The sequence below is a fragment of the Sturnus vulgaris genome, chromosome 1, assembly GCF_052056855.1.
Source record: "Sturnus vulgaris isolate bStuVul1 chromosome 1, bStuVul1.hap1, whole genome shotgun sequence".
Classification (NCBI taxonomy): domain Eukaryota; kingdom Metazoa; phylum Chordata; class Aves; order Passeriformes; family Sturnidae; genus Sturnus; species Sturnus vulgaris.
The window spans coordinates 150946694-150962373 of NC_142243.1; positions in this window are offsets into that span (position 1 = coordinate 150946694).

Here is a 15680-nt window from a genome sequence, read left to right on the forward strand (position 1 = left end):
ATTTGAACAGAAGTTGACATAAAATTCTAGAGAAAAGCAACTGACTTATTTTAGTGTGGCACAGAAATAGTACAGGCAGCACAATGCAAGCCTGAGATATTGATATAGAAGCAACAGCAATAAAAAGATCATACCTTCAGTCTTCAAAACATTAGAAATTTACCTTAGTAATTATGTTTGCACATTAGTAACGGATTAGAAACTGGGCTACTTCATTATGAAAACTACATGTATTTGTGTTAATCACATTTTATCAGTTGAGAGCAGACATTGAAATAACTTGAAGAAGTTGATAAGAATATGCAGCAAGCCAGTGGCATTTTCCAGGAGTGCAGCTTGGTAACAACATTAGCTACCAGATATCCAAGATGTGTTTCTTCAGAGTTTGCACTGATATTGTTATTTGACCAAAGGCTGAGTAAATTAAATATGCCGAGGAACAAGGAGAGGTGAAGGAACACTGGTAACTCCATCAGGGAAAGCCAGAGCACTGAACCAGCCCATCAGAGAAAGACTAGACCATTGTCCTGGTCAGGGACCTTCCATGATGTGCCAGTGCCCCACCAGAAAGCTGTGCAAATTAGAGGGGTTATTGCCTAGAGCAGTTAACACATTGGGAAAATGATGCTTTATCTGCAGTTTTGTGATAAAAGTGCTGAAAACCTGTTATTTTATCATGTGACTGCAATGACACAAAGTTTAATGCATGGATGGATCACTCTTCATGGCTGGCAGTCAACACTGAAAATTTTTGATACATGTCTTGAAGCTCATTCAAATATGAAACCTTCCTCATCCTTCCTTACTTTTAGCTTTTAAGACCATTCATGGTAAATTTTGGAAATGTCTGGTGGTTGTGAGCTTCCCAGATTTTTGGAAAGCCTGCCTTGCATCAGCCTGGCAAACAGAGAAGCTACATTTCAGGTACTGAGTTATCACCTCTTGGAAAATCTTCTGTTCTGAAGTTGTGACTAAATTATCATGGACGTACCCACACGTGTCTCAGGAAGAGACTGATTTCCTTTCTATATCTGCATCCCAGGACTTCAGTGACCACTTCTATTTTGCACTGAGATGGAACATAAAAGCGTGCATTTATGTGTACTGAGCAAAAAAATTCTACTTTAAATTGTACTAGACATTCATCATCTTCACTGTCCCCAGTAGCTATCCTGCACTCCCAGGGAATGGCCTGAGCTGCAAAGATGAACATCTATTTTCAGCTCTGTTTCGGAAGCTAGAGCCTGAATTTGCATAGATTCTTTAGGGGAAGACTTAGTTCCTCAGTTTTATTCCTAGTTTTATTTAATTCATGATATTTTGTTGGTACTCTCAAAAATTGAAGAAAAAGCATTAATTTTCTTCATAAAATACATATAAAATGGTATTTCAGAAATAAGTTTTTTTCTGGTATTAAGTTTGGGATTGCTTCCTCAAATAGTTATTCAACAGTTTCGTCCACAAAAGTTTATTCTTAAACATTTAATTTCAGATTCTGCAAAGTAACACAGTGCCATAATCACCATTTAATTGATGTTTTAATCCTTCTGTTTGTCTGAGTGACAGCAAAGGGAATTTCAATTAAACAGCAGTTTTACTGTGCTAATATTTAAAAGCCCTCTAAAAGAAAAAAATGAAAGTATTTGACATTTCACAGCACTGACACCTGCCTGAAAATATTATGTATTATATCTTAATGAAATGTGCCGTGAAAATGCATTTTTATGCACTATACCCCTCTAAGTTGAATTGCAGATTTTTTTATCCTTTAAAAAGAAGATGCCAAGACCTAATTGAACAGAGCAGGGATTAGGTCACTTGCTTGGTGCATGCTGTTTGTAAAATACATTATTTTCTTGCATAGCTATGAGAAAACTTCTTTATCAAGTTTTGCTGCATACTTTCCATGTATAAAAGGGAGAAGACATTGAGATAATGATTTAGTCTAATGCTACATATGACACAAGACAATTTTTGTAGGAGAGGCTGGAAAGCAACTCTGTAGAAAGAGACCTGGGGATTCTGGTCAGTGGAAAGCTGAACGTGAGCCAGCAGTGCCCTGGCAGCCAGGAGGGACAGCCCTGTCCTGGGGCATCAGCACAGCATCACCAACCTGGCAAGGGAGGGGATTGTCCCACTCTGCTCTGGGATGGGGGGACTTCATCTCGAGTCCTGGGGCAGTTTTGGGTGCCTCAATATAAGAAGAATATAAAGGTCTTGGAGCATGTCCAGAGATGAGAAACCAAGATGGTGAAAGGCTTCCAGGGCAAGACAGGAGGAGCAGCCAAGGTCACTTGGTTTGTTCAGAGAAGAGAAGGCTGAGGGTGCCCTGCTCACAGTCTGCACCTTCCTCCAGAGGAGCAGCAGAGGAAGAAGAGCTGATCTCCTCTCTCTGGTGACATTGTGTCAGATGAAGTTCAGACTGGACTTTAGAAAATGTTTTTCACCCAGAGGGTGCTGGGTCACTTGAACAAGCTCCCCAGGGAAGTGATGGCACCAAGCCTACCAAGATTCAAGCAGCATCTGGATGATGCTGTTAGTGACATAGTTTAGCAAGAGGAAGGCCTGAAATGAGTAGGGAGTTGGACTTGATGACCCTTACAGGTCACTTTAAAATTGACTTATTATGTGATTCTCTGCTTCTATGTTTTTCTATAGAGAGTGGCTGAAATTTTTCCAGAAGTTAGCTTTAGCTTAGAAATTAACACATTCCAGTTATAAAGCATGTCTACAGATGCATTTATCACAATTATCTCATTCTAGTGTTATTTCAGAATAATCAATGTACAATTGCTTTTTTTCCTTGTCAGTCACAGCCACCTAGGTGTCAGTTCAAACCATCCTGAAGCTGACACCAAGATTTGTTTGACTTCTGCATTATTAAAGAATATTGAAAGAGATTTTTTTGTTCTTTCAAATCAGAGTATGAGAAAAAACATTATTAATGACTGAAGAAATTAATATGTATTTAACTCTGTATTAATGTAGGCTACGGATTCTAATTGAGATCAAAATTGCCCTGGAACATCCTTCAAGTTGATATGGAGAGCCAGAACATACACTGAGGGGAACTCTGTCCTCTGCCATGGCCAGGGTATGATGGGAGGATTTGGGTAGAAGAAAAACAGTTCAAGTTAAAAAAACAATGACACTAACGATTTAAGACTAATATAGGCCCAAAACAAACTGCTGTTGATGGGGTGGGATATTTACTATGATCTCATCTGCAGTTAAGTCTTATATTGTCTTTTAGATTAGGATGGTGACTGACAGTGGAAAAAGAGGAAGTGAAATAAAAGAGCTCCTACTTTTCTTTGAATATGCACATGTCAGCAGGGTTGCTCGGACCTATATTTAAGGTCCAATTTGAGTTTCCCTAATTAATTTAATTTATCTTTTCTATTTCATTCTGTCTTTCTCCTTCCCCTATCAAGAATTTCCCTTGACAGATCTTGAAGGTAAATATTAAGGATAAAAAGAGCTTCCTGGGCTGAATTAAAGGAATCTGTGCAGCAGGTCAAGGGAGGTGATTCACTCCTACTACTCCACTCTTGTGATACCCCAGCTGGAGTACTGAGCCCAGCTCTGGGGTCCCCTGCACTGGAAAGACATTTATCTGTTAGACCAGGTCTAGAGAAGGCCACAGAGATGCTCAAAGGGCTGGAGTGTCTCTCTTATAAAGACAGGATGAGAAAGTTGGTGTTGTCCAGCCTGGACAAAAGGATGTTTGAGGGGAAACTTCTACCACCTTCCATTACAGAAAGTGTCTACAATAGAGCTAGAGACAGACCATTTACAAAGGCATTTAGTGAGGAAACAAGAGAAATTATTTTAAAGTGAAGGAGCATAGATTTAGATTATAAGGAAGAAATTTTTCACAGTGAGAGTGGTGAGGCTCAGGAACAGGTTGCCCATAGATGATCTGTGAAGGGCCCTTCCAGATCAAACCACTCCATAATTATATAAAATCTGATTTCAAAACTTCTTCCTTTAAATCTTTCTTTAGCAAATTTCTCTCTTTAATACTCACTTATTTATTTTAATCAGTGAGAATTCTGTAGCCCACCACAACAAATAAAATCAATAAAATAAAAAGGAACAGCCAGGTCAACATCTCTGTTGCAACTATTTGTTTTTTTAATAGATTTCCCCCAGTCCCTCAGGAAATGAAACATCCACAGCATCAGCCCACATACTGTATTGACATATTTCAGTTCATTTTGGCTCTTTGGCTGACTCACTAAAAAGTTTACCAGCAAATTGAGTCTCCAATAGAAGTTCCCTTTCCCTCACTGCCTTTTTGTTGTGTGTTCATTTGCCTCTCTTCTCTTTCAAAAGAAAGAAATTGCCACATAGCAGCTTTTTGGTTTGCTTCCTTTTGGGTTGATTGTTGTGTTTCTTTTTTCTTAAGGCATTTTCTTAAGGTATGTGTATCTCAGCTTTCAGGTACATCTCACATACTGATTTCTCAAGTGCCTCGATGACAGAATTTCAGCCACTGCACACTTCATGCAATACAACTGAGCTTTCATCCTAAAGTAGGCTATTTAGTAAATCCATCAAAGTAATAAAAATGGTGATGACAGGTCATTCCAGGGGTGATTCTTACTCCTAAGATGAAAGAGAAGTCCAGGATACCTCTTATTAATCTTGAAAAATGACAAATAAAATTTAGTGATGTTACATCGCTATTGATTGCACCATCCTTGTTGAGGGAATTCTCAGGAAAATGGTAAAGATCTTGCATTGCTGTATTTACACTGTCTCTTAGAGTCCTGAGATTTTCTGGAGTTACTTATGATGGCATATATGCTTCTTACAGAGTCTCAATGGATTAGTTCTCTTAAGATGTGATTTAACATAGGTAAGGAACATTTCCAATAAAAGATAACCAGGTTGCCTTAAAGCAATATACAGAAAAGAAGCCCCCTTAGAGAGACTTCAAGGACTAGAACAGCACTGGGAGAGAGTCACACCATACTCAGGAAATAATGAAAGAGAGAAAAGTGCATTGTCTGCCTGCCTGCCTGCCATGGGGCACATGGGAAGGTAGAGACCTGTTGCCTCCCCTTTGCAAAGCAAAATTGTCTTGGACAGAAGGGATGCAAAGAGCAGTGAAAGGGTTTGCTCTGAGCTATAGACACCTGGAGCACGATGTGCTTCACTTGACCTTTCAGGTTTCCTGAGATTCACAAATACCTGGAGATGAGGTACCATAGTGGCAGGAGGGAAGGGAGAAATTAGGAGTGCATTGATAGGGTAACATCAAGGGTGGAAACTGATGGGGGTTTGGAGAAGGCTAATGAATTGCTGTTTCATAGGATCACAGAATAATTTAGGCTGAAAGAGACCTTAAAGATCTTCTCGTTCCAACTCCCCTGCCACGACCAGGACTTTCCACTATCCCAGGTTGCTCAGAGCCTCATCCAGCCTCACCTTGCACAATCCCAGGGATGAGACATCCACAGCTTCTGTGAGCAACCTGTGCCAGTGGCTCACCAGACTCAGTAAAAAATTTCTTCTTAGTATCTAATCTAAACCTGCACTAATCCAGTTTAAAGCCATCCCCCCAGTATGATATTTTCAGTATCTGTACCTGGACTACATTTTCCTGATAGCAATAAACAGCAACGTGAAGTTGTATAAAAAGTTTCCATTTCACTTCATCAGGTGCAGTTTGGTGACTGCAGGAATTGGATATTACATTTAATTGGGTCATTCAATACTCAGTACTTCAGAAAATTTAAAATGTTTTGCTTCGTGCTTATGAAAGAAATTTTCACCCAAGGTCCTTGCAAATTACAAAATGAAAACAATAACTGCGAGGGGTTTTTTTAATAAAGAACATTTGACAAAATATGAAAATGCATGATGTCCATATTTGTGGTTTATATCTTAATCTTTTATTATATTTCTAAATGCAGACTGCTCTCAGATAGGTAAAATGCCGTGTATTTAATTAATGTCTTTTCAGTCTGTATTTTAAAAATTTGTATAGATATTATTTAACCAATATAAAGTTATTTTTTCATATGTCATTTTGGATGACTAATATAAGCCTGGTGCCATCAGTAGAAATGCAGAATTTTGAGTGGAATGACTATGGGATGCATCTATTCTAGTGTTTGTTTTTTTTTCTTTCATATTTGCTGGAAGCTCTTTTTTCTTGTATTGAAACTTCCAGTCTCAAGATGAATCAGTAAAAGCTTCCTGATTTAAAAGATCCATTATTGTTAATGGTGTTTATGCAGTATTTTAATTGTTTTATAGCTTTCTATTATTTTTCAAATGGCTTTTTTCATTGGGTTAGACCTTGAAATACACTGGCATGATGCTTTTAAGACCTGTATGCTCAGCAGCCATTGAGGGAGTAAGTGGATGGTCTTTTTTAGCTGGATGGGTCATATGTAATTCAGACTACGTCATTCATTTTGGACAGGATGAGAAGAGCAGATGTTATTATTTTCTGGAAAAAAAAATACATATAATGGGAAGTAAAAAAATGGACCAGTTGAATGGAATTTCAGAATAAGGTCTTGGTAAAAATGGACAAAATGTTTTTCTTTCTTCATATTTATTTTACCTTTTTTTACACACCACTTCCTGAGTCATACAAAAACCAAATAGTAACAATGTCAATAATGAAATCAAAAAAGGCAGCCTTCTACAAAGGGCATCCAAACTTCTCCCACACACCTCTGCCTGCTCCTCCCCAGCCCTTGCCCCAGTAACAATGTCGATCTCTTTATATAAGCAAAGCCTTGTATCTCAGGGAATAGCCTGGCTTCTAGAAAACAGATGAGCTACTTACAGCAAAGTGGATTTAACTTTATCACTAAATCGTGAAAAAGCAGGATTAAGGATTGTTTCCTTTTCAATTTCTCAGGCTTGTGCTTCAAAGCTTGTAGAAGCCTAGCATAAAGCATGGCTTCAGTGCTGGGAGCTAATCCCTTTCCTTTGAGCAGCAGTGGGCAATGGTTTTTCTCCACTCTGAGATACTGCCCTGTATTTACCCATCTGTGTCAGTGTCACTGAATAAGTTTTCTCTCTCCTTCTCTTATCCCTCACCATGTTTATACCAATCTTGTCCTATGCTGGCTTCCTTAGGCCCCAGACAGGACAGTTGGGGTGGCTTCTTTCAGGGGATAAAAAAGGCACCAACCTAGTGAAAGAAGCCAGGAAACTGTAATTCTTCAGTTCTGCCCTGAGCAGGGTTTGAAGGATGTGTGGGCAATCAGCCTTTATTAGGGCCATTCAGAGCATGCAGACATCAAAGTCTCCCCAGCCCTCCCCAGCTGTCAGAGCCAGAGGTGCTGTCAGCTATCCTGCCTTCATGTATTATGCAGGCAGTGGAGCCTGCTCTTTGATCAGGGGGAAACTGAGAAGTAAAAGCACAGGAGACAGCCCAAGAGGGTTGCTGTGAAGTGAATATCTGCCTGCTCTTCTGCAGTTACCTTCGCTTTCAAGGCTCTCGCTTCTGTCTCACCAAGATTCAAACGCTGTAGATGAGCAGCTTTGTGTTTGATTCCAAGGTAAGGCCTTATGGAAAACAAAAATGCAAAGAATAAGCAAGAGGCTGAGAGCCTGCTTCTGTGAGACAGTTCAAGTTAGTTTTTTGTTTACATGTAGTGTCCTAATTTAACAACACACAAAAACAGGGACAATGTAGAGCAGAGGAGAGCAAAGGAAGTATTCCTGCAAATATCATTGTTATTATTTGCTGTTATCCTACCTTTTTGTCTTGTCTAAGCAAAAGGTAGAGCATACATGGGGAGTAAACAAGACTTTCCTGAAGGATGGATCCCTTCCTGTCCTTCTGACATTCCAGCTCTGCTTTGTCTACAGTGTGGTTATTGCAAGGTGAGGATTCGATCTGCAAGAGAAGTTTCTTATTTTTTGCTGAACACTGAACTATTATAAGTCTAAGGGTCCATCTAGGGGCCACTTCCACTGAGGTGGGTCCATTTGGGGCAGAATAACTTCTGTTTTCCAAAGACACCTGGCAATCCTGAATAGCTACAGCAGATAATCAGGCTGCTGAAGGGGGCAAATACATATCTGCTTTTTGGGCCATTCCACTCTGTCTGTGCCCTACTCAGGCTCTGACATCACCCTGCTGCATAACACTGAATTTGCTAAAATAGTGCCTGACATGGCTTTGGTCAGGACCAGCCAATACTCTCTAGACAAGTCCCAGGCACTTAATCAGTCAATGAGGAGACCACAAGACATTTCCAAGAAGCACATTAGATGTATCCATCCTGTTTTGGAAGGCAAGAGAGTTTCACAGGACAGATGCTGACTCCGTCATGCCAGTAGGGTCAGTGCCAGAGGAAAGTCACAGCACATTTAAGAGTGTACTTGGAATCTTGACTCATTTCTGCTATGCAAGCACTGGGTAATAAACTGAAACAACCCAAGAACATCCCATGAAAACTGCTCCCATCCCACCCTCACTAGGAGCTTGCTCTCATGCTGTTTTCCCCCTGTAGCCCATGAATGCAAAATGAACCTGCAGCAGAACAGGTTCATCCACGGGTAGGATGGCAGCATCTCTACCCAGGTTCTGGGATAGCTTTGGGGTTCCCTCTAAGGATGTGAGAGACCTCCAGTGGAAGAAGGCCTCACACTCAGGACGTGACCCTCCGAGATCTTTGTTATCCATGTGTTTGCACAGGCTTGGTGGAGTTTTTGATACCCTTCCTAGCAGCTGAGGTGTGATTTACATTCGTGATTAAAGCTGTACTGGTAACACATTCACACTTTATCTACTGCTGAACATTGTCTGCACATCACCTTTTCTGCTTCTCCCTCTGCTCTCACAGTGAAGACATTGCAAATAGATGTCTGGCTTTTTCTCCTTTAAATCCATCCACAGTTTTCTGGATCCAATCTCTTTTCTCTCTATTTCCCCTTCTTTTTACGAAAGTAACCCTGCAGAACTATGGCAGAAGTAAAGCAAATATGGGTTGTGAAATGGGAAAAATGAGGAGTCTAGATATTCAACTTCTATTAACCTACAGCACACCTTTCTTCACTTGTTTGGAAAATGCATCTTAATCAGATGTTTGGCTATTATAAGTGTTAAAATGAGTAGAATATATGCTATCCAACTCACCTGGAAAGTACTTATTACAGCAAATAGCATATGCCAAGCTGCACCAATAATAATAATATTTAAGTTTAAAAAAAGAAAACAGAGTGTTACTTGTGAGGAATAAAAAAAAATAAAAGAAAAAATAAACAGCCACCCAGCGTGTTCCTCACTTATTTATATTTTTTAAAGACTTGGTGTCTTCTTTGCTTGCTGAGAATAGTCCCACAGCAGATGCCTAATGGCACTTACCAAGGTCCTGGAGACCAAGTTGGTAATAACTAAAAAGTGCAATTACAATAATTTTCTTGGAGTGCCGCTGGGTAAAATCCCACCCTGTTACTGTGCACAGGCTTTTAAGCAATTTTCAATCTGTGCTTCTCTACACAGTTAGCAACATGTTCTTTCTCACCCCCAGCCATTTGGAAGGATAAGCAGGAGTAGAAGGGCTTTTACCTCAGCACTATTTTCCCATTCTGTTGTGCTGATGAGGCTTTTCTCTCAACAACTACAGATTTCATCCTGTTTTGGTCTCAGGGAAGTGAAATCAAACTCAAGAAGGTAATTCAATTGCATGTCTAGCACATGAAAGCTGACAGTTTTCAACTGTGCAGATTTTCCATTTCTGAAAGTTCCCAGGTACCTTTCGGCCATCCTTTGAAATCACAGGGACTCGTGGGCAGGAACTGCCAGATATTCTTTGTAACTTTAAGTTGCAGTGTTTAATACAATGTGGTCCAAGGCTCAATAAAATTAACATATAACACATTTCAATAGCTGAAATTTCAGGTAAAATTATGATGTCGGTGGAATATACACTGCAGACTCTCCATGGTTCCTTCTGGGCATAATACTTTACTATGAGTCCAAAGCTCAGTTTTGAAGACTGAATGTAATGACATTGCATGTATGACTGGGCAGTAAATCATATATATTCACTGATGATTGATTTAGAAAGGAGGTTAATATCTCAGATCCTGAGTTAAAGACTGAAACTTGCAAGTCCATTGTGTCTACATTAAGTGACAAAACAATAACCACAAAATCACGCAGGCTATGTTTTTAGCAAGCATAGTAATTTTCTTCTTTGCATACTGAACTGCCTTAGTATGGGTTGAAAATAATGTAAATGGAAATTTTCCTTAGTGGCAAAGGATTAGGAACATTTCAAGTCATATTCAGAGCTTTTCCTCCCTGATTCAAGGTGCTCTTAGAAACAGCAGCATAAATGAGAAATTATTTCTTTTTAAGGTATTGGAATTATGTCGGCTTCTGTTTTTTGAAGGAAAATGGAACTTTGATTTTCAAAGTCACTTGAAGATGAAACTTAAACCAAATCATTCCAGTATTTTGCAAACTTAAGCCATGAACATCTTTGCAGAAAAAAAATCATACTTTTCTCTTGAAGCAATTCTCAGATTTCAACTTGTGAAATTTGTTGTGCTTGCAGCTGTAAAAGTTTCTGCTCCTTCTTCTTCAGTCATAGCAGACCATGACCATTTTCATAAATAGTCAATAGCAGCTTCCACTCTCACTTTTATTCCCTGTTCTTGACCTTTATTTTAATAGAGGTGGACAAGATATGCTGAAAGGAGAAAAGGTCACTGCTCTGAGACATGATGAGAATCAAATTTTGATTTGGAAACACAGGTCTATATAAAAGTATGATATTTGATTGGAAGGGATATCTTAGTTTGCAGAGAAGACAGTCTTGTAACCTCAGTTACAAAATCACTGACCAACACCTTGAGGCAAGCTCAGCTTCCACTTCCCTTTATTCCAACCAGAAGGTTGTTTCAGACCATAGTGCTTGGTGGCTGGAAGCTTTTTATATTCAGTGAAATTATATTCACAGATACTTTATAAGGTTTTGGGTTTTTTTATGTATTTTTCTCTTTTTCTCCCTGTTACCCCCTTCTTTTTTACAGACAACATTCCCACCCTTTAACCATGATTATTTCTTTTAGACTAAAGCCAATCTCTTTAGATTTTGAAAGGTTTTTCTTCTACTCTGTTTTCATATTAGTCTGTTTATATATTCCTTCATCTCCTTATGTCAACTAATCATTTTTTAACATTGATTGGACAGGAGTGGCCAACACTGTGCATTCAGCTTCACATGAGATTTCACTGGTAGCTAGTCTGACAGATAAGATCTATGACCTTTTCCCTGTCTTTTAAATTAATGGTGTTATTTTGTCTTGGCTTTTTGTTGATTTCTGTTGAATTTTATCTTGGATTTGCAAAATCCACAATCTTTATTCTTAATCCTTAAAAGATTGCATGTTAATCAGATGAAGTGGATGGATCTGTATCTTTTCAAATTCTTCTACAGAATCCCTTCTGTCCCATGCATCAACAATGTACAGTCTGTGAGAAACTCATACCTGCTCCTCTGTAGTGTGCCAGGAGAAAAGGGCCAGGTGCTTCTCACCCACTGCCTTTCTGTTCCCATAGGAAAAGGAGAACCTAATGTTGTTACAAAACCAGACTGACTATTCAAAAGAAAACTGTTTTATTATATCCATCCTTCTAGACATTTTTTTATAATGTAATACTCACAGGACAGGAGATATTTTACCTGGAGAAGAGAAGCCTCTAAGGTAACCTTATAGCAACATTCCAGTACCTAAAGTGTATACAGGAGAGCTGGAGAAGGACTTTTGGCAAGGTCACCTAGTGACCAGACAAAATGGAATGTCTTTAACCTGAAAAAGGGCAGGCTCATTTTAGATATTAGGAAGAACTTTACTTGAGGGTGGTAAGATCCTAGGGAGTGTTCAAGGCCAGGCTGGATGGGGCTCTGAGCAACTTGGTCTAGTGGAAGGTGTTTGTTCCTTTCCATGGCAGAAGGGTTGGAACAAGATGATCTTGAAGGTCTCTTCAACCTAAACCATTGTGTTTCTATGATACCTAGATTATCTGTCATAACTCTTTATTTCTGCTTGCTTTTCCTTATTATCTTCCTCTCTAACTCTCTTTCTTCCCTCCTTCCTTTCCTCTGTGATCCCTTTGTCTAAATCACTGATTTTTTATTTTTTTTTTATTTAACAGGCTTTAAACAGCAAAGAGGTTCTGATCAAATGCCTGTATTACTTGAATCCCCACCGAGGGGAACTGCAGAATTGAGCAAGTGCTTGGGTTTGGTTGGCTCCACAGTCACACCTTACATGTCCTCAGACCCTGACTGACTTATGAACTTGGCACTGTATTCAAAGCTAAGACTGCAGGAATCTTGACAGCAGGAGGGCAAGGACCAGCTTGGATTGCTGAACAGACTAGACATTACAATTACTGTATGGTCCTTGTAGCAGCAGGGAAAGGGCAAAATAACTCTGATTCCTGGCCAGAGCAGGTGGTGTCATATCCTGCTCTGCTGAATCAAGCATGCCATATAATTTAGATCTAGTACTGGGACACCTACAATCCTCCCACAAATAACATTTCATTTGAGAGGAATCCCATCTTGTTCTGTCAGAATGAGTAGTTATTGCTAAGCATAAAATAGCCTCGAAGAGAAAGGGTAACACGGACAATTTGTTATTCATCACATCATGGTATTGCAGAAAGTAACAGCCAGGAAAGCTGAGCTCACTGCCCACTACATTAATGACCATGCTGCAAGTTATCAGGAGGCTGCTGCATCTGGAAGCCCCAACAGGCACGGGAATTTTGTCAAAAATCATCAGTTACAGTTTGACAGCCAGCAAACAACAAAACAAGAGTGGGTTTTGTCACTGAGCTCTGGTTTGGCTCCAGGACAAAACCTGCTCAATCGGAAGGGATAATACCTCAGGCTAAGAAATAAAAACATGTCTGACAGTACTGACCTGTCTGTGGTGACACCAGATGTGAGATGAGATTTAGTTTTCCATCAGCTTCTCCAATACAAATTTAATATTTGTATTTGAAAATACACAGGGACTGCAGTGAAGGGAATGGGTACCCTGAAGGACAGGCACCTTGGGAATCATTTGTTACTATTTGCATTTGATGTGATTGTTTATAACCTCACGAGGTGCATGTGGCACACTGATAAGTGAGAACATCATCCACCTCTGACACCAGTGAAGATGGAGTGGATGAGCAAGACCCCTGGTGAATTTTTTGCCCTTTTCTTTACTTTAGAGTGAGACACAGCCACTTGTAAGCCCAGACTGAATGCAGCAATGCAGGATATCAATCTGAGAAAAAATTTTGGATCTTGTCTTTTACCTATAACGTTCACCTTTTCTCTCTTTCCTCATGATGTATAAATTTTAACTTTGTAACATTATGAAATTTTAATCCCCTCAATATTTCTAGTGTAGATTAAGGCTGGTTTAGTGTTCAGATGAGCACAGTGACCACCCAGTTATTCATGCTAACTCCTTTCAGAAAGCAAAATAAAGTATTGCCTGGTTTCTAGCAAGACTAAATGTAAATGTATTTTAAAATTTAAAGGGGAAAATGAGAATAAGAGGAGAATTAACACTTGTCTTTGTTATTTAAGAACTCCAGGAACTACTCAATAATTTTGGATTTCTTAGTGTTAAGCATTAATTTCAAAGGCAATAAATAATCATTATAAATTAAGTCTATACTGATGCTGAATTACTCTGCTGCTAAAACAGAATGAGCAAATTAACATATCTAATAAAGACCAAGCTTGCACTTCAGTGTTTGTTTTGGTTTGGGTTTTTTTACAGATGCATTCTCCTGTGCACAGTAGTGAGAATTTAATACCTAACTGAATTCTATCTCCCCATCAAATTTAGATGAAATTGGACTCCAACTGAAATGCTTAGCAGGACAATATAAGCATAATTTCCTCAAGAAAATAATCTATAAAATAGCTGAGGGAATATTGAAACTCCTTTACCCTGAGAGAGCAAGTGGAACAGTGATACTTCACCAATCACTACTCCTTTAGGATCAATGGGAAACCTCTTCTCCCTGGCCTGGCAGTCAGAGGATATGTTTAATTGATTCCACTCTTCCGCTTTGTCTTGTTCAAAGGAGAGGGTCAATATTTGCTCTAATTGAGGAACCACTGAAGAATTTCTGTTAAAAGCCTCAAAACTAGAAAACCTATAGACACTCTTGTCTACTAGGAATATTGCTTCAAAATTGCCCTGATGAAGATTAATCAGGTGGTTTAAAACATTGTGACATCATATGAGCATTTTCAGGGTCTCTCAGTTGTCAGGTTTGTTTTGTTCCTGCTTGTTTCTCTTAGCACTTCAGCCTAACAATGTATTTGTTTCTTCTGTGAATGATGAGCACTGCAGAAATAGCTGAAATAATTTTTATAAATGTGTCTGAAGCTTTAAAAGCCCCTGACAGAGTCTTGGCTGAGTGTTCTCTAAAAAAAAAGGCTTTTAAAGTTGTTTTTTTAAAAATTATTATTTATTGTTCTTCATTAATTTCTCTTACTTATGTGTTTCATTCTGCATTAGGACTGTGTTTAGTCTGGCCTCTGATATCTTATTTGAGCCATTTATCATCTGCTTTGGAGGCTGCACCCTGGAAGACAACGTGCTTAGTTGGATCTACAAGAATATCGTGTAAAAAAAAAAAAAAAAAAACCGAAAAAAAAGGAAACTGAGTTTTCTCACTGCAGGTCTAAAGTTGTACCAGAAACATTTTTATGAGCCAAGGACCACCATGAAGACTTTGCAATCCCTGGATCTTCTTCCCATTAAACTGTAGTAGGGGATGGGAATAAAACTGATAAACCCCTTGATAGTAAAAAAAAAAAAAAAAAAGTTTGACTCAGGTTGATTCAGTTCCCCTCTGGAAAAATTATATGAATAAGTAATTTTCATTCCTGTAGGAAGTGCACTGGGCAGGAGGGCATTCAGCACATGCTGCTGCTGAGAGCAGTCCCAAAGAGGAAGAGTTGGGGATATGCTTTGGTGTTTGGGTCTGTGTCATGGGAACTTTATTATGGAAATTTTCATCCAAGAGAAACTTAATGCCATTACTCGAAGGAAGGCAGGAGAATTCTGTCTGACGATGTTTTCCATGACTTAACTTCCATTTTCCTTGTATTCAATTATGAAAAAAGCCCATATGAAAGCCTTTTACAGGGAGCTGTGACATTCACTACTTTAGGTGGCTTGAAAGAAAGATCATCCTCATAGAATTAATTTCACTCTACATTTAGATCCCAAGATAAATCAGAAAGTTGTGTCTGTGCCCTGAATCCTCCCTCCCTCAGGATTAAGAGGGAATGGAAGAGGAAGAGCAGTGGTATAATGTGATCGTGTCATTTGCCAGAAGGGCTGAAGCACTTCCAATTTAATTCTGACAAGTTTTCACCCTGGATTTTGTTACTGGAGCAGAACTATTTACTGTGACACTTGAATCTGACCTGAGCTGGAGCAAGTAGGCAAATGGACTTGTTCCATCTCAAGCAAAAGAGTTATCAAGGGTTTCCTAGAATGCTTCAAGAGAACCCCAGCTTGTAAAGACCTGTGTCTCTATCAACTATTAATTTCCACCAATTTTACCAAAAAGAGAAGCAAGCACAGAGGTAGGTGTTCTGCTGTCCTTAGATAACAGCCAAGGTGTAACAGAGGAACAGTGAAAAGTAGGTCCAGTT